Raw genomic sequence first — 18290 nt, 5'->3', positions numbered from 1 at the left:
GGAGGGAGGGAGGGAGGGAGGGAGGGAAGGAAGGAAGGAAGGAAGGAAGGAAGGAAGGAAGGAAGGAAGGAAGGAAGGAAGGAAGGAAGGAAGGAAGGAAAAGATGAGCTCTGAGTGTTTTTATCACTGTGGTACAAGGGAGCTGGGATAAGGGCTCCTCACATACGCTTCACACAGAAGGAAGGCGGCCTGAGGTGAATGACAAACGGGTGCTGAGCAAGGGGATGCAGGGTGGGTGCTCACCTGTCTCGAGCTGCCAATATATGCAAGGCATTGAGCTTTGCATAGGCTGCCTTGATGCCTCACAGCAACCCGCCAGGTAAATATCATCCCAGCTTTATCACTAAAGCTCAGGGCTATCCAAGACCAAGGGTCACACAGCTGGCAAGCAAGCAGCAGTGCTGGGATTCAATTCAATGTCCGAATTCACTGTGTTTTCATTTTTAATTAATTAATTAAATTTTAGAGATGGGGTCCCTATTCTGTCACCCAGGCTGGAGTGTAGTGGTGCGATCATAGCTCACTGCAGCCTCAAAAATCTGGGTTCAGGCAATCCTCCCTCCTCAGCCTCCCCAGTAGCTGGGACTCAGGTATGGGCCATCATGCACAGCTCATTGTATTTTTAAAAAAAATTTTAGTATATGCAAGGGATTGGTTCCACCATTGTATTTATTTATTTTTATTTTTTTATTTTTTGAAACAAGTCTCCCTCTGTTGCCCAGGCTGGAGTGCAGTGGCACAATCTTGGCTCACTGCAACCACCACCTCCCGAGTTCAAGCGATTCTTGTGCCTCAGCCTCCCAAGTAGCTGGGATTACAGCCGCACACCACCACACCTGGCTAATTTTTGTATTTTTAGTAGAGACAAGGGCTCACCATGTGGCTTATGCTTGTCTCAAATTTCTGAGCTCAAGCCATCCGCCCACCTTGGCCTCCCAAAGTGCTGGGATTATAGGCATGAGCACCTGGTCCATCATTGTATTTTAATATTTACCAATTTGTAACGCATGGAAATATGTATGACTATTGGTTGATGCCTATCTTCTCCTTTACACAGGAAGCTGCCTGGGGAAGGAGGAGCTAGATCTATTTCGTTCTTTGCTAGGGACTGTGCACAACAAAAACATGCCGAATGTTTGGGTGAATAAATGAATCTAAATTCCACTTCTTCCTGTAGCCTGCTGGGAAGGCCAGCATGGCTAAAATTGAAGTCAGAAGCTAACAATCTGAGGGAAACAGTCAGGATATAGGATGAGGCAACAAGAAGAGGGTTGGTTTGGACTCTCAGAGTGTGAGTGGGTGGCCTTAAGCGGAAGTGCATTTCCACGAAGGCCTGGTGCTGAACCGGGGACTTACAGCCAGGAGGGCCTGTGGTCTGAGAAGGTCTGAGCTGCCTGGGGCATGTCTCCTGTCTGCAGCTGCAGCACAGACCACAGACCTGGAGGTTGCCATGGCAATCCCTGGGGCCTGCTGCCCCCACTGCCTGCAGAACGCTCCAGCCCATCAATTAGTAACCTAATAATGTATGACAACAGTCACTCCAAACACACAGGAAGCAGCCCTCCTGAAAAACAAACAGACTTCTCCAGCGACTCGAGAGCTTCGAAGATGCTCATTACACTCAACCCCGGGCCACCCGCTCAAATCTATTTTCTTGCATCCAAATTGCTCTCTCATTGGCTTCTCCCTCTTGTTTTGAAGGCCCAGGGTTGACAGAGCTGGGGACTGAAGCCTCAGAGGTTCCAGTGCTAGAGAGGCCACTGGGTAGGATGCCTGCTCCCTCAGCCCTGTGCCAGGTCCAGCGATACTGATTCTGACCAAGATAGACTGTGTGTGATAAGGCCCATGTGTCTGTCTCTGCAGGTCCTCTCCTGGGAGAAATGCTTCAACTTTTGCAAAAGATTAATTCATCACCATGGCGCCCAGAAAAAAACGCAAAAGAGAAGACTCAAGTTGTGGCAGACCCAAGGTGGCTGCAAACTGTCTGAGATTTTCCTCATCGAGAGGTGGGGCTCTAAGTCCCCTCCCTTGAACCTAGGCAGGCCCTCTGACTGCCTGACCAACAGAACAGCGTGGACGCAACGCTGTACCAGTTTTTGAGGCTAAGCCTGAAGAGACCGGCAGTTCCCACTTCCTGTCTTTTGGGAATAATTGTTCTTGAAACCTAAGTGCTATGCTGTGAGGAAGCCAAGCAGCCTCGTTGACAGGCCCACATTGAGCGGAACCAAACCCTGGCCAGCAGCTCCTGCTGCGCCCCCAGCTGACAGCCAGGTTTGACTTGTCTTGCATACCAGTATGTCATGTTGGATGAGGATCCCCCAGCCCCAGCAGGGCCATCTCAGCTGATGCTCCAAGAAGCAGAGATGAGCCATCCCCACCGAGCCCTGCCCAAATCACAGATTTGTGAGCAAAATAAATATGTTATTTTAAGCTAATATCTTCGCTCTCTCTTCCCCTCCCTCCCTTTCCCTCCCTCCCTTCCTTTCTCTTTCTTTCTTTCTTTTTTTTTTTTAACGGAGTCTTGCTCTGTTACCCAGGCTGGAGTGCAGTGGTGCCATCTCGGCTAACTGCAACCTCCACCTTCCAGGTTCAAGCCATTCTCCTGCCTCAGCCTCCTGTATGGCTGGGATTACAGGCATGTACCACCACGCCCAGCAAATTTTTGTATTTTTAGTAGAGACAGGGTTTCACCATGTTGGCCAGGGTGGTCTCCAACTCCTGACCTCAAGTGATCCACCTGCCTCGGCCTCCTAAAGTGCTGGGATTATAGGCATGGGCCACTGCACCCGGTCTAAGCTAATATCTTTAAATATGGTTTGTTATGCAGCAATAGATAACAGAAGCATAAATTATTTGTCCCCCCAAATCACTTTAGGGGCTATCATGTGCTGGATTTATTCATATAATTATTTGATTTCAAATTTTTTCAAATTGTATAACAATTCCTTGAGGTGTATTATCATCTCCACTTTCCCTAGGAGACACTAAGACTCAGAAAATTAAAATATTTTGTTTGAGGCCAACCAGCTAGGAAAGACAAAACAGGAATTCTGATGCTAAAGCTCATTCCTCTACCACCATCATCATCCTCATCGTGGCTGGTGCCAAGCGCTCCTCCTTCCCTCCAGGGTCTTCAGTCACCAGCCCCTCTTTGGGTCCACCCACTGAAGTCCACCAACCTCTGGACACCACCACACTTTGCATTTGTTTTCTTTGAACCTGTTTTCCACTTGGTTTCCTGTTGGCTGAGTCTTTTCTTCTGACAATGTGCACCTTACCCAGAAGCGTGTGGTATGATAGTAATAATAAGAGTGAGCGGAGCTGACATTCAGAGGGCATTGCAAGGCTTTCAAGGTCGGATTTCACCTGTGCAATCCCATAATCGCCCTACTATGATGCCCATTTCACAGGAAACTCAGAGGCTTAGAAAGAGACAACATGGGCTGGGTGTGGTGGCTCACACCTGCAATCCCAGCACTTTGGGAGACAGAGACGGGTAAATCACTTGAGGTCAGGAGTTCAAGACCAGCCTGACCAACGTGGTGAAACCCTATCTCTACTAAAAATACAAAAATTAGCTGGACATAGTGGCGGGCGCCTGTAGTCCCAGTTACTGGGGAGGCTGAGTCAGGGGAATCGCTTGAACCAGGAGGTCGAGGTTGCAATGAGCCAAGATTGCACCACTGCACTCCAGCCTGGGCGACAGAGCAAGACTCCACCTAAAAAAAAAAAAAAAATTGCGACTTGCCCAAGGTAATAACTGTAAAATATGGAAGAGCTGGGATTGGACTTAGACTATCTGGTTCTGGAACTGGGCTGGCAATACAGTCATACAGTCCACAGCATCCTCACTGCCCAGCTCCACTTCCACTGCTGAGCTCAGGAATCTTTCCCTCCCTCCTTTTGGAAGCAATCCTGTGTGTGGAGGTGGGGCAGAGGGAGTAAAGCCAAACGCAACTATAGCATCTCATATGTGCAGACTCTCAAACCAGCCTCACACCTCAGTGAGGTGACAATGGCTAATATTTCTTATCTCAGTTTTACAGAGGCCCAGCCACAGCAAGTTACCTGCCCAAAGCTACACAGCCTCTGGCTCCAACGCACGGGTCTCTCCCCTGCCTGTGCCCTGTCGCCACCGCAGTCCCTGCCCTCCAGCTGAAGGACCACCTGGACCCTGCTGCCTCCGTTGGGCCATTTGCTTAGTGGAGTAGTTGGGGGGGTGGGGGGCCTGCAACCAGGGACCCCACCCCCACCCCCGGCGCTGCCCCTGCCGACCAAGCAGTGAGCCAGCTCTCCCCTCCTCTGAGGCAGGGGGTGTTGTCCGGGTCTCAGGGCTGCCCTGAGGGGCCGCGCACATCTGGGGGACAGAAAGGCCCAAACGGACTCGGAATGGCCGGTGCTGCCAGGCTCTGGGAAATGAAGGGCTCGCGGTGTCTCGCACTTTTTGTGGGGGCGGGAGTAATTACCAGGTGGCCGCGGAGCCAGCCGAGGGGGTGGCTGCTAACCTGGGCGGCGACCGCAGGCGGAGACGCCCCGCCAGGGAGAGGGACGCGCCGGCGCTCGCCGGACAGCACCGTCGCGGTCCGCGGCGCTACGCGGCCGCGTCTCCCGCCCCCGCCACGCCCCGGCGGCCTCGGCTGGGGCGGCGCCCCTCCTCGCACGCGCACGCGCCTGCACCCGCACTGGCCCGCCAGGTTCCCGCGCGCTCGCGGGGCCGCTCCGGGGGAGGTGCCGAGACCCGGCCTTGGTCCGCGCGCGGTTTCTGGGGTCTGGCGCGCCGGGAACCCACAGGCGAGGCGAGAGGAAGGGGTCGGCTCGCTGGGACACTTACCTGCGCGGCGCAGGGCTGAGGCGCCGGCCACCGTTACCCCGCGCCCCTCCTCTTGCCAGCGCGCACGCAGATGGCGGGGTGGCCTGGGGACGTCCTCGGGTCCCTTCCTGGGAACGTAGGGCCAAATTGTGCTCCGATTCCACGGCACCCCTGCGTTGGGCACATGCAGCCCTGAGTGAGGGTCCACGCCCTGCCTTTCACCCTGACCACAGTCCCTAGGCTCAGCGCCTGCTCCCGCTACCATCCTGCGCTGGGGGACAGGGTCTAGAGCACTGCATGGGGCTCAGAGTGGGCCTGCCTGTAAAAGGACAAGGGTCCTTCTCCAGTCACGTCCACTCCCGGGTGCACTGGCTATCAGCAGCCTCTCACCACAACCCCAGGGTGAGAAGCCTAGAGAACAGTCCAGGAGGAGCCTTTCTGTCCTTTTCCACGTCCGTGTGCCCAGCACACGCAATAAATGAAGTGCGGTGTTGCAGCTCTGGGCCTCTCTGCACCTGCCCTGACCTCAGCCTGGCCAGCCCAGCCTGGGGCTCTGCACTTAGGTTTGCAGCCCCCTGGGTCCCTGCCAGGTGCTCCCCAGAGCCGGAGCCTGCCTGCCACAGGGATGACTTAGAGGACCTCCTACTGACCTTCTTGATAATTCAAGGAGGTCTTAGTGCCCTCTGCCCCACATGCTCACAGATAATAGTAATAATAGTCCCAGCCCGCATCTATTGAGCTCTGCTGTGTGCCAGGCACTGTTGTAAGTACTTAATCGCATTAACTCATTTGATGTTCAGGGGTGTATGATGCAGATACTATTGTTATTCCCATCTTATACATGGGGGAATGAGGCACAGATAGGGCAAACAACTTGCCCAAGGTCACACAGGTAGTACGTAGAGGCCTCGGGATTCAAATCCAGGCAGTACAGAAGCCCTCCTCCTACCCACATCCTGTCCCAAGCCACCCTCGGCTGTTTCCTTCTGCTTTTTCACAATTGCATACCTTGGTTCCTGTGGCCCTCTCCAATCCAGAGACCTCCTGTTTCCCATCTCTTGAACTCCTGCCCCGGTCTTAAGACCCCAAATCACTTCTCCTAGGGAGCATTCTTGGTTGCCCCAGGTAATGTGTGCTGAACCCCACTGTGTGCCCTTAGCCCCTTTCCCAGCATTGCACTGCCCCTGGGGTTGGTGGCACACAGCTGTCTCTCTACAGGGCCCTTGCTCTCAGCCCAGTTATCCTGCTCAAAGCAGGGTGCCCCCATTCCTATTTATGAAATTAATGTCTGGAACTGTCACTGCAAGAGTCTGCAGAAGCTTGGGCGGTTGTCAGGACAGATGGTTGCAGGTTAGGGACGAAGGGTGATTGGAACTGCAGGCAGGGGAGGTAGAAGGAGAGAGACAGCAAACATCTCACCTTCTGCTAACTCCTCTGGGTGGCTCAGCGCTCCACACGGTGTGACTTAGCCTCTAGGTGAGTCTCCGGAAGGATGGACAGTGGGTAAGAGGACAGAAGGTACCCTGGCAGGGGAAGGCCGGGGAGCAGGAGGAGGCAGAGAGAGGCACAGGGAGTGTGGAGTCAGGGGGATTTGCTTTTCCCACTGGACACTACCCTAGCCACATCCCAGCAGGCTAAGAGGCTGGATAAGCCGCCTCTGCTGGTCTTCACTTTGAAATTCCTCCTTCTTAGAAAGTCCTCACAAATGGAATTTTCTGGATTGACTATTTATGCCATAAAAATTCACATCTGCTTTCTAAAAGTTGCCAAACTAAATGTAGTTGTGAAGAGTTTGGCGTTGAAAGCCAGAGTGTTGGCATTTAAATCCCAGTTGTACTACACACTAGCAGGGTGACCCTGGACAAGTCTTTTAACCTCTCTGTGCCCGTTTCCTCATCTGTGAAATGGAGACACAACTTCAAAAGAGGGCTAAGATGATTACATGAGTTAAACCAACTAAAGCCCTTAGCTCAATGCCCAGCACACACGAGGGTTCAATAGATGTTAACTGTTATTATCACTGTCATTGGACATTCCAAATATCGTCTTATTTGCAGCTCTTATCATTTATTTATTTATTTATTTTTGAAACAGGGTCTCACTTTGTCGTCCCCCAGAGGACAGTGGAGTACAGTGGCAGCTCACTGCAGGCTCGATCACTCTTATCTTTTAAATGCTTCCTGTGTCCTTAGTGCCTGTGCACGATCTCCTTTCATCCCCAGAACAAGTAGTTTTATTCTCTCCATTTCACAGATCAGGAAACTGAGGTTTTATAAATTGCCTGAGGCCACTCAATTCCCAAGTGACTGAGCCAGGACTTGACAGGAGTTCCGACTCTGAAGCTGTTTCTTCCAGTGATTCTGTTCTGCCTCATCTCATCTCTCTAGGAAAGAGGTGGGCTCTTTTAAAGCTCATGGTCAGTTGCCAGATCGAGGACTCTGACTGTCAGGAGTACAGAGCACGCCCTGTAGAAAATATCTTACAGAATGAATCCTGTCAGGGCTACCACACTGCACAACCTCAAGGGTGCCGTGCATGCTGTAACCCCAGTTGGTGGTCCCTGGAGTTGGCACAGTGTGTCAGTACTTGGTGGCCCTGTCTCCCGCCTCTCTTTTTCTTTTCTTTTTTTTTTGAGACAGAGTCTCTGTCACCAAGGCTGGAGTGCAGTGGCACAACCTCGGCTCACTGCAACCTCGGCCCCTGGGTTCAAGCAATGTTCATACCTCAGCCTCCTAAGTAGCTGGGATTACAGACGTGTGCCACCACGGCCAGCTAATTTTTAGTATTTTTAGTAGAGACGGGGTTTTACCATGTTGGCCAGGTTGGTCTCAAACTCCTGGCCTCAAGTGATCCACCTGTTTCAGCCTCCCAAAGTGCTGGGATTACAGGCATGAGCCACCGTGCCCAGCTATGCCTCTGTTTTTCACCCCACTTTCTCCGTTTACAGGTGCCTAAACATATCCATTGCCTTTCACAGTCTTGATGCTGTTAAATTAAAACAAACTCACTTTTGATTCGTGTTTCACTTTTTAGAGACAGACAGCATGGCTCTTATTATAGTTACTTAAAGATCTGGAACTGGCCAGTGGAGTCTGAGATGCTTGGGCCATTGCCAAAACACAGACTTGGGCATTTCTGGCCATGCTTTCCCTAAGAAAATGCTGGAGCTGGAGAACCATATAGAAATTCATCATGCTGCTTGCAAAGTCACTTTTGGCTGGGTTTTGCTATGTTTCTCGGTGTCAAGATGTCCAGTCCTTGGCACAGGCAGCAAAATTTGTTGTTTTGTAAATAAAACCTGGCCTTACAAGCAACAAAACAGCTCACTGATGGTAAATTAAGCACATATTGTCTTCCAGAACCTTCCTGAGCCTAGAGAATGTAAATGATGACCCATGCTCTTGAAATGCTGATTGGAAATGCTGCACTAATAACTGTCTCGCCCACAGAAATTATCTCCCACATTGGGCTGGGCTCCAGAGACATGGTCTGAAATTCACCACCCCCAGTGCCAGTGATGCTTGCATCCATTTCTTCTTTTCCAGTCACTTGTGGTTTTCTTTTTATCTTGGCATCTGTAAAGGCAGAATCTCTACACAGAGCCTGAGGACAGCTCACTCACTGCATTTCCCCAATGTCAAACCCAGAGTGACACACTGCAGGTGTCCAGAAAATGGAGCCAAAGGAATGTGTGAAAGAGGCTCCTGCACCAGCAATGTGCCGTGTACTTTCTATCCACCTATCCAGATCCAGTCTCCATCCCGCTGCTCTAAGGATGATGTCACCCGGCTCCCTGCCTTCCAGCGTCTGCTAGATTTGGGCGATAGGAAGCACTAACTGGAGATCAGAGGATGGGAGGAGAGTGAAGACCCGGGAGTATTTATCCACTCTGCCGGGGTCACTTCAGGTTGGCTGCCTCCCTTGGCTGAAGATGTCAGCTCAGCTCCTGTTGGAGTTCCTCTCCTGCACTTCTCTCTCCCTTCCTCCTGCAAGCCTAGGGCTAGTAAGCTCCTGAGGCATGCCAGTCCCACCATGTGGCACCATCCCTTAGCCCTGCCACACCTTTGTGTTAAATTCTTGTCAATTACCCTGCTTGAGGGTGCCATCTGCTTCCTGCTGAGTCTGACTGATACAGAAATGGATGCATCAGATACATCCTCACTGCAAACTCATACTAAGGAAGAATGTGCATATATTTCAGAATGTGCACAGATGATCTACTTTCGAAAATTACTGTTTTTCCACTTCGTTCTTCCAATTAGCACAGCTGGATAGCCTTAGCGGAAATCTCTCTTTATCCCCTAAACAACAGAATGAGTTCCTACTTCCTCCCTCGGTTCTAGCGCCAGCTCTTCTCAATCCCTGCTCAGGCCCAAGCCTTCTCTTGCTGATCCACCCCTGTCCTGTGCTTCCTGTCACCGTGAGCTTTCTAGAGCAGAGCATGCGGCTGCGGAATCAGGTCAGTAACTTTCCTTCTGGAAAACAATTGCCAATGCTGAGTCAAGTTTCAGGACAGTTTCAGGCAGAAAGAGACTGGTTTTCTTTCCTAAGAGTTATTGTTTCTGGCAACAACGACACTCCAACAGGCTCGGGCCTGAGCTGATGAATGGGACAAACTGATGACCACCACAAAGTTGCGTCTGCTCCCATCCAGCTAATCCGAGGGCTCTCAGACAGACTGTGACTAATGGGGACCTCTGAGGGCGAAACGTTCGAAGGCCAGGGAGGAACAAGTCTAGACGAAGTGTGAGCACACACATCTGGAGGGCTGGGAGCCCATGTCACATTCCTGGCTGGACTTTGGACTCCAGGAGGAAGGCTTCAGGTTGGGCTTGCTCAGGCTGAGGCAGTTTGGGAGAGTGGGAGTGCAGGGGACTTGGGCATCTGAATGCCTGGGTTTGAACTGCACATCTGTTGCTTTTTAGCTCTGAGAGCTCTGGCAAGTTATGTAGCCTCCCTGGGCCTTGGTTTCTGCTTCTTTAAAATGGGGTTAACAGTGAAGATTGGTGTAAGAATCACATGTAAAGGTGCTGTCAAGAAATCTGGTTGAAGGCTGGGCATGGTGGCTCATGCCTATAATCTCAGTACCTTGGGAGGCTGAGATGGGAGGATCACTTGAGGCCAGGACTTCAAGAAGAGCTTGGGCAAGACTGTAGCCATAGCCATAGCAAGAATCTGTCTCTATTTAAAAAAGAAGAAGAAAAAAAAGGAATGGAAATAAATGAATTAAATGGAAGTGTGGTTGACATAGAAACCAGGATACCAGCTTTGCCAGGTTCAAAAACAACAGGTTTTGCTGGGAAGGCACAAGAGGGGGCTTTGCTGATGGAAGGAGTGTGGCCCAGGCTGGGGCTGTTCAGCTCTGGTCAGCCTCTGCCTTGGTTCTCTGCTTAGGGAGAACGGACCCAGTTCTGGCTCCTCCACTTATTGGCTATGTGACCATAAACAAGTGACATTCACTCTGTGCCTTAGTTTCCTGATACGTAAAACGGGGATAATAATAGTACTGGGCCAGGCACGATGGCTCATGCTTATAAACCCAGCACATTGGGAGGCCAAGGTGGGCAGATCACTTGAGGCCAGGAGTTCAAGACCAGCCTGGCCAACATGGTGAAACCCTGTCTCTACTAAAAAATAAAAAACTTAGCCAGGCATGGTGGTGCCCACTTGTAATCCCAGCTACTCGGGAGGCTGAGGCAGGACAATCGCTGAACCCAGGAGGTAGAGGTTGCAATGAGCCAAGATCGTGCCACTGCACTCCAGCCTGGGCAACAGAGCAAGACTCCGTCTCAAAAAACAAAAACAAAACAAAACAACAAAAAAAAACAGTACTGCACAGGCTTGTTGTATTCACTGAGTAAGTATAAAACTCTTAGAACTATGCCTGCCTCTAGTAATGCTCACTTAATAAATGTTAAGCCATCCCTTCTTCCCCTGATGCCCATGGAAGGCTTATGTGTTCCAATCTCATTTAAGGGTGTAGGCTTCTTTGTGGCAGTGAGCTGGGTACATGGTGATGACTTTTCTTTGATTTGCTACGTAAGATTTGCCTCCTGTGGGGTTCATATGACTTGGTGTGTGGATGCTGGGGGAGGACAGGGATGGATTTGAGTGGTATTTGGCACACAGAAACCTTTCCAGCCTTAACTGCCTGGGACCCCCTGAAGAAAACCATTGGCAGCTCTCCCTTCAGCCCTCTTGGATCATGGCTTAGGGTCCTATAATGGGGTGTGGATGGTGTGGGAGGGTGAGAAAGGGCTGAAATGAGAGAGTACTGGCAGAGAATTTGTAGCCTATACAGGGGCCTTACCTAGAAAACCTTGGAGAAAATCTCCTCCTGATCTGGGCTTCAGGTCTTCTTGGCCTGTTCCAGGCATCTTGAGGGCAATAATGGTGCCAGAGAGGCAGTGTAGCCTACAGGCCAGGAAGGTGCATCCTGGAGCTCCACTGCCTAGGTTCAAATCCCAGCTCTGCCACATGCCAAGTTATTTAACCTCTGTTCTTCATCTGTAAAATGACAATGATGGCACCTAACTCATGGAGTGTTGTGTAATGTGCCCAGAGCAGTAAATGTCAGCTACTAGGTATATTCCACCAGTCAGCATGTCCTGTGACTACGAGGGATAGCTCCTACTGTGGTAGGCAGAACAACAGCCCTCAAAGATGACTGTGGCCTTGGCTGGACACGGGGGCTCACACCTGTAACCCCAGCACTTTGGGAGGCCGAGACGTGTGGATCACTTGAGGTCAGGAGTTCGAGACCAGCCTGGCCAACATGACAAAATCCTATCTCTACTGAAAAAAAAAAAAAAATTAGCTGGGTGTGGTGGTGCACGCCTGTAGTCCCAGCTACGCGGGAGGCTGAGACATGAGAATCACTTGAACCTGGGAGGCGGAGGTTGCAGTGAGCCGAGATCATGCCACTGTATTCCAGCCTGGGCAACACAGCAAGACTCTGTTTAAAAAAAAAAAAAAAAGATGACTGTGTTCTAATCCCTGGTACCTGTGAACATGTTACCTTACACATTAAATGGACTTTGCAAATGTGATAATTAGAGATTTTGAGATGGGGAGATGATCCTGGGTTATCAAAGTGGACCCAGTGTCATCACAAGGGTGGAAGAGGGAGGCAGAAGAGAGAATTTGAGTGATGTAGAGAGGGGAGGGCTCCACCATCCATTGTAAGCTTTGAAGATGGGAGAGACCACAAGCCAAGAAATGCAGGCAGGCCTGAGATGCTGAAAAAGACAAGGAAATGGAGTCTCCCCTGGACCTCCACAAAGGACCTGGCTGGCCCTGCCAACACCTTAGTTTTAGCCCCGTGAGACCCTATTCTGTCCTCTAGAATTCTAAAATAATGAATATATGTTGTTTTAAGATACTAAGTCAGTTGGTGGTAATTTGTTCCACAGCAACAGGAAACTAATATAGCTATTGAGACCCAACACAGCTGGTACTTGGAGGCTGGACCATGTGGAACCACTCCACAGTGTTTCCTGAGCACCTGTGGTTTGTCACCCACAGCCCCTGACCTCTGGAGGGGAACACGCCAGACTAGGGAACTGAATACGCCCTAGGTATGCATATCACCAGCGATGTAATATTCTGGGGCAAGAGGGCTGAGGGTGGATCCGTTGGTTTAAAAAGGCCTCTGGAGAAGCCGGACCCCGGACCCCTGGTAGGGCCTTGAAAGATGGAGGGTTTGGATAAGGACAGGGAGGAGGGCAGGGAGAAGAAAGGCATAATTGGAAGGGGCCAGCAGGATCCAAGTCAGGGAGGATCACTCAGTTATTCATTCATTATTCATTCATCAGCTCATTCAACACCTGTGCTCCAGGCTATGGGGCCAGGGTGAGGCAGGTGTCAGAACAGTGAGGTGAACAAGGAACAAGGTAAACCTAGTGATTGTTCTTTTTTTTTTTTTTGAGATGGAGTTTTGCTCTTGTTGCCCAGGCTGGAGTGCAATGGCACTATCTTGGCTCACCGCAACCTCTGCCTCCCAGGTTCAAGCAATTCTCCTGCCTCAGCCTCCGGAGTAGCTGGATTACAAGCATGCACCACCACACCCAGCTAATTTTGTAGTTTTAGTAGAGACAGGGTTTCACCATGTTGGTCAGGCTGGTCGCGAACTCCTGACCTCAGGTGATCCGCCCACCTCAGCCTCCCAAAGTGCTGGGATTACAGGCGTGAGCCACTGCGCCCGGCTGTAGTGGTTGTTCTTATGAAATTTATACTCAGGAGTGGAAGACAACACGCCATTGCAATGAAACACGGCAAGCATTACAGCAGGAGAGGTTTAGCTTGTGAAGGGACACATCAGGGTGGACTTCCTGGAAGAAGTAGCCCTTTAGTTGATAACAAGATTAACTGAAGGTTTGTTTTATATCACTCCAGGCACTGCTGGGCTCTCTGCACTTAGTAGGTGCTGACTGAAGGAGACAGTGACTATTTTTGTTATTCCCGTCAGAGCCCTTTTTTTTTTTTTTTGAGACGGAGTCCTCGCTCTGCGCCAGGCCTGGAGTGCAGTGGCGTGATCTCACGCTCACTGCAAGCTCTGCTGCCTCCCGGGTTCACAGCTATTCTCTCTGCCTCAGACCTCCTAGTAGCTGGGACTACAGCGCGCCACCACCATGCCCTGGCTAATTTTTTTGTATTTTTAGTAAGAGACGGGGTTTCACCGTGTTCACCAGGATGGTCTCAATCTCCTGACTTTCGTGACACCCACTGCCTCCCAAAGTGCTTGGGATTACAGCGTAGCCGCCACGCCCAGGCCTTTTTTTTTTTTTTTTTTGAGACGGAGTTTTGCTTTGTCACCCAGGCTGGAGTGCAGTGACGTGATCTCTGCTCACTACAACCTCCACCTCCTGGGTTCAAGCAATTCTCCTGCCTCACCTCCCGAGTAACTGGGATTACAGACGTGTGCCACCATGCCCGGCTAACTTTTGTATTTTTAGTAGAGATGGGGTTTCACCATGTTTGGCCAGGCTGGTCTCGAACTCCTGACCTCAAGTGATCCCTGCGCCTTGGTCTCCCAAAGTGGGAGTAATCCCAAAGCTGGGATTACAGGTGTGAGCCACCATGCCCGGCCCCAGTCCTTTCTGAATCTGTCTTACTACACTAAGGAGAAAGCCTCATGTGGGTGCTAGTACGTCTTTAACACCACTCTCATTCTTGCTCATCTCCTTTTTTAGCCCAGAGAGCAGGCCTCAGGTATATTCACAGGTGCTAAAGTTTAGTAACACTGCTGCCTAGTTCCTTGCTTTTATTTATTTTATTTGCCAAGTCCCTTGCTTTTATTTGTTTAATTACCTTCCTTTTGTGGCAAAGGGGTACTGACTTTTCTATTTCTGGAAGTAGACTACAATTTCTTTTTTTAAACATAATGTATTTGTGCAATAGAACCAAGAGTGGGATTTACCCCCTTGTCCTGGAATTGACCACTGGGTCCAGGTCCTCTTTCGCGGTGGGGCCTGATTCTACTCCCTAATCAGGACTTCCACCAACAGCAGACCCCACCACCTCGCAGTCTCCACCCCACAACACACAGTCAGCACCGGGGCGGGGCGAGTAGGAACTGGGGTTAGAGGGAGAACACTTGGAGGCTCTGAGAGTCTCTGAGAGCTGGAAATGGGGCTACTTTGTTTAGAAGGTGGGTTACTATCTGCTCTCTCTCCTCAGTCAGGAGCCCCAGGGGTCAATCAGAGGTAACAGAATTTGTACCACAGGGGCCTGGAAATGATGAACTCTGCCCAGGAAGTTGAGGAGCACAGATGGAATCTGAAAATAGTGATGGTAAGACATAAGTTTCGAGTTTCCGTTTTTTGAGTAGAGGTCCCGCGGTAATCCAGCTCCCATGGTAAAATATTCGAATAAAAACATTATGTATATAGTAGACATGGAGCTGGAGGGCGCTGAGGTTTTTTGAAACTGATTAGAAGGGAAAACCAGAATGAACACAGCAAGAACAACATTCTGATAACAGCTATGATTGGAGGATAATGGGCAGGGAGGAGCCACGCCTCGGGTGCCAAAGTAAAAAGCTCCTGGTCTGGAGGGCGGGAAGTCAGGGAAGCCTTCCTGGAAGAGGTGATTCTGGACTGAAACCCAAAAGCGACTAGGAGGGTGTCCTAGGACTTCTCTCAGTGACTAGTGTATATGATGCTGTGGATACAGAAGGGGCCCTTGAATGTTGATGGTGGGGGCTTAGGGCCTTCTCATTGGCCCAGGGTTGTATTGCTGGGGGCCACTTAGTTTGATTCTGATCATCTTGGGCAAGAAGGAGAAGCAGTGCAGACCTCCCACCGGTCACTCTGAATTACAGTCTGTTTCCCATGTAGAGTGTGAGTTACATGGGCAGTGAGCAGCTCCCTCCAGCTCAGGCCAAAGCCCAGCAGAGTGCCCGTTTTGCTGAATAAATGAATGCAGGAATAGATGGAAGGATAAAACGAGGCAGTTAAACAAAATACTGTGTGAGAAGTATCTGGCGCCAGCGGACATTCAGTAAATATTAGTGTGCCCCTCCCTCTTCCTTTCGCCTCTCTCCTCTCTCTGGGCCAGGGTCGAATAGCATTTCCCCGGCTTTAACGGATGCCACGGAGCCCAGACCTCCAGCCTGGGTCCGGGTCCTTGGACTCCTCCCACAGTGCTCCTCGAGGTGCCTCAGTTGCAGCTATGAAAGGTCATGTCCTCAGCGGGTCTGGACAGTGCTGGACTTTTGAGATATGCCCCCACCCCAGGAGCCCTGGGCAAAGGAGCCCCTCTGGCCTGGCGTCCCCCCAAACACCACTCCATGACACCCTCAGGGTGGCAAGTCCCTGGGCCTCAAGAGCCCCATCCATTTGTATCCTTTCCTAGCACAGAGACCTACCCCAGTCCTTCTCCTGCTCCACTTCCCCCAAACGCCTTTATTCCACAGATCGGATTTGAATCTTCCGCCCCGGTAGCTGGCGGGGAGCCGCCCTCGCTGAAGGTCAGCCGTTCCCCGGTGCGTCCCCGCGCTGCCGCCGCCGTCAGCCCTCGCCCCGGCCGCCCGGCGCACTCACCTCTGTCGGGTCCTGGGTGCAGGAAGCGCGGCCGCGGCTCAGCTGGGCCCGCAGGAGGGAGTGGCAGCGGGGACGGCGCCTGCGGGGCGTGGCAGGACCGGCGCGGCGCTCGCCGTGCGGGGTCCTCGAGCGGGAGGCGGAGGCTCCGCTGCCCACCCGACCACGGGGACAGAGTCCAGGCCCCGCCGGACACCAGGGCACCTGCACCCCCCACCGGCCTGGGGAGGGTGCGGCTCCCAGGACAGCTCCTAGGGTACCTCCCTCCGCCAGGGGCTCGCGGGGCCCAGGTTTCCCTCCCTGCGGCCAGGCTGGCTGGGTGCCTGCCCGTATCTATTTGTGGTCTCTGGGGGAGGGGAGATGGAGAGCAGGTAGATGGTTCTGCCTCTGCTCCCAGATGTGACACGATGAACCCAACTTCGTGGGGCTGGGCCAAAAGGCCCGAGCTTGGACAGGGGACATTTCTGCGCCTGACTTCGTGCTATGGACTCTGCCGGGTGGAGACCACTGTACCCCAAACACATGGAGAGATGACAGGCTTGCCCCGGGCCTGGGGTCTGTCAGTCCGCTGGCGGACTCTTTCTGCTCTCTCTGGAGAAGGGCAAGGAGGAAGGGTGGAAGGTGAGGGAGAAGCCGGGACAGAGTGTCCCAGCTTCCAGACAACCCCGAGTAGCCATTCTCTGTGCCCTGTACGGGAAGACCACGTCTCTCAACCTAGGCTCTTCCAGAGCTGGGTTTGAGGGCAGCTGAGTCTTGAGGAGGCTGGGTTGTTCTCCTCTGAGTCTGCCACTGGGGCTGCCTCAGCAGACCTTTGTAATGGGATCCCTGTGACCATCCTGCACACCTGGTACCCCTCTCTCTGAGGCCTTTCCTGGGGCTCGCAGGGCAGAAATGAGAGGGAAATGGCCTAGGAGACAGCCAGAGGCTGGCATAGCTGCATGCACCTTAGGACGGTCAGCTCTGCAAAGCCTCCAGCTTCTCTTCTCTTCTCGTTCCTTTTTCTCCTTTAGTTATTTCTGCTCAGTCATTCAGACTCTTTCTCCGCAGCCCATCCCTAAGAGGTGGTGCTCCCTGTGCTGAGCAGACCTGTGCTGGCTTGTGAAAGCACATCCGTGAATTTCCAGGAATTTTGCAAGCCCGTTGTTTCAGCACAGCCATCATTAACAATTAACCTATGTAAACCCACCATCAAGTAACTTACATGAAAAGCAAAGGGAACACTCAAGACTCCCCACTTGCTAATTATTTTACTTTTACCCATGCTTTCAGGTTACAACTACTGTATCTGTATGGTGGTGGTATCATATCATGAGGTACATCTCTTTCTGGTGAAGGAAATCCCAAAATATTTCACGCCAAAATATGGCTCCCTGGTATAATGAGTATTTTGAATTCAACACCCTTAGAGATCAATAAACTGGAAGAAACTTTTCCCCTATCTACAAAAAGAAAGGACTGAATCGCCAAGGGGAACAGTTGTTCTTGTTCTCACCCTGTTATCTCATCACTCTTTACAGCAAAGAAGACCAAGAATGTAACCACATCTGAACAGACCCTTTTTCAAGACAGTGACTGTTTCCAAGGATCATATAAATTCCAAATAATTTTACAAGTTACTTTCTGTTCCCCATCCAATCATTCTCCCTAGTAATCATGTATAGCCCCTCAATAGAATTCTTCTCCCTCTCCCATAACCTGTTGTGCCAGGACCCAAGCCCCCATTCTGTCTGTAACCTCAAGACAGTATATAAGTTTCTGGACTTCCCTGGAGGGGGTGTAGTCTTTATTCTGAAGGCTCTCGTGTATACCTGTTAAATTTGTATGCCTTTTCTCCTGTTAATGAATCTGCCTCATGTCAGTGATTTTTCAGGGAACGCTTAGGGGCCAAGAGCTTCCTTGGCCAGTTCCGTGTTAAGTGATGCGTTCTGTGTTAAGTGATGTGTTCAGTGCTGGCAGCCTGACATTGGCCATGGTGAGAGTACTTATACCACAGAAACTGGTAAACGCTATAAACTTGGGCTTGATTTATGTTTTTTCATTGTCTAGTGTTTCTAGACTTAAGAATGATAGAGAAGATGTCTTGGGTGAATATTATGATATACAAATTATCTCAATTTTTAAAACATTGAGGCCGGGTGCAGTGGCTCACACCTGTACAATCTCAGCACTTTGGGAGGCTGGGGTGGGTGGATCATGAGGTCAGGAGTTCAAGACCAGCCTGGCCAAAATGGTGAAACCCTGTCTCTACTAAAAATAGAAAAATTAGCCTGGTGTGATGGCAGGCGCCTGTAATCCCAGCTACTCGGGAGGCTGAGGCAGAGAATTGCTTGAACCCGGGAAGCAGAGGTTGCAGTGAGCTGAGATTGTGCCACTGCACTCCAGCCTGGGCAACAGAGCGAGACTCCATCTCAAAAAAAAAAAAAATTGAGATTTTTTTAATC

At 51.1% G+C, this 18290-nt stretch overlaps 1 protein-coding gene and 1 long non-coding RNA gene across 5 annotated transcripts in view; one reads left to right on the top strand and one right to left on the bottom strand.

Moving 5' to 3' along the window:
- The window catches only part of LOC108523314 (uncharacterized), a 9642-nt gene extending 7254 nt beyond the window's left edge, over positions 1-2388 (top strand). For all 3 annotated transcript variants that reach the window (XR_001883788.1, XR_001883789.1, XR_001883790.1), the window contains exon 5: positions 1864-2388. This is a non-coding gene — a long non-coding RNA (uncharacterized LOC108523314). The remainder of the gene's footprint in view (positions 1-1863) is intronic.
- The window catches only part of GPR68 (G protein-coupled receptor 68), a 31321-nt gene extending 15408 nt beyond the window's left edge, over positions 1-15913 (bottom strand). Inside the window, exons 1-2 of one of the 2 annotated variants that reach the window (XM_017863842.1) lie at positions 15678-15707; positions 4832-4981 (exon numbers count right to left, since the gene is read on the bottom strand). The gene's annotated coding sequence lies outside the window, so the exon portion shown is untranslated. Of the gene's footprint in view, positions 1-4831; positions 4982-15677; positions 15708-15852 lie in introns of those variants that run through there. The other variant, XM_017863845.1, reaches the window with a different exon arrangement.
- Between the last annotated feature and the right edge of the window lie 2377 nt (positions 15914-18290).

The sequence above is a fragment of the Rhinopithecus bieti genome, unplaced genomic scaffold (genome assembly GCF_001698545.2).
Source record: "Rhinopithecus bieti isolate Rb0 unplaced genomic scaffold, ASM169854v2 scaffold_68778, whole genome shotgun sequence".
NCBI lineage: Eukaryota > Metazoa > Chordata > Mammalia > Primates > Cercopithecidae > Rhinopithecus > Rhinopithecus bieti.
The sequence above is the reverse complement of the archived record's forward strand: the minus strand, read 5'-3'. Positions and strand labels throughout refer to the sequence as shown.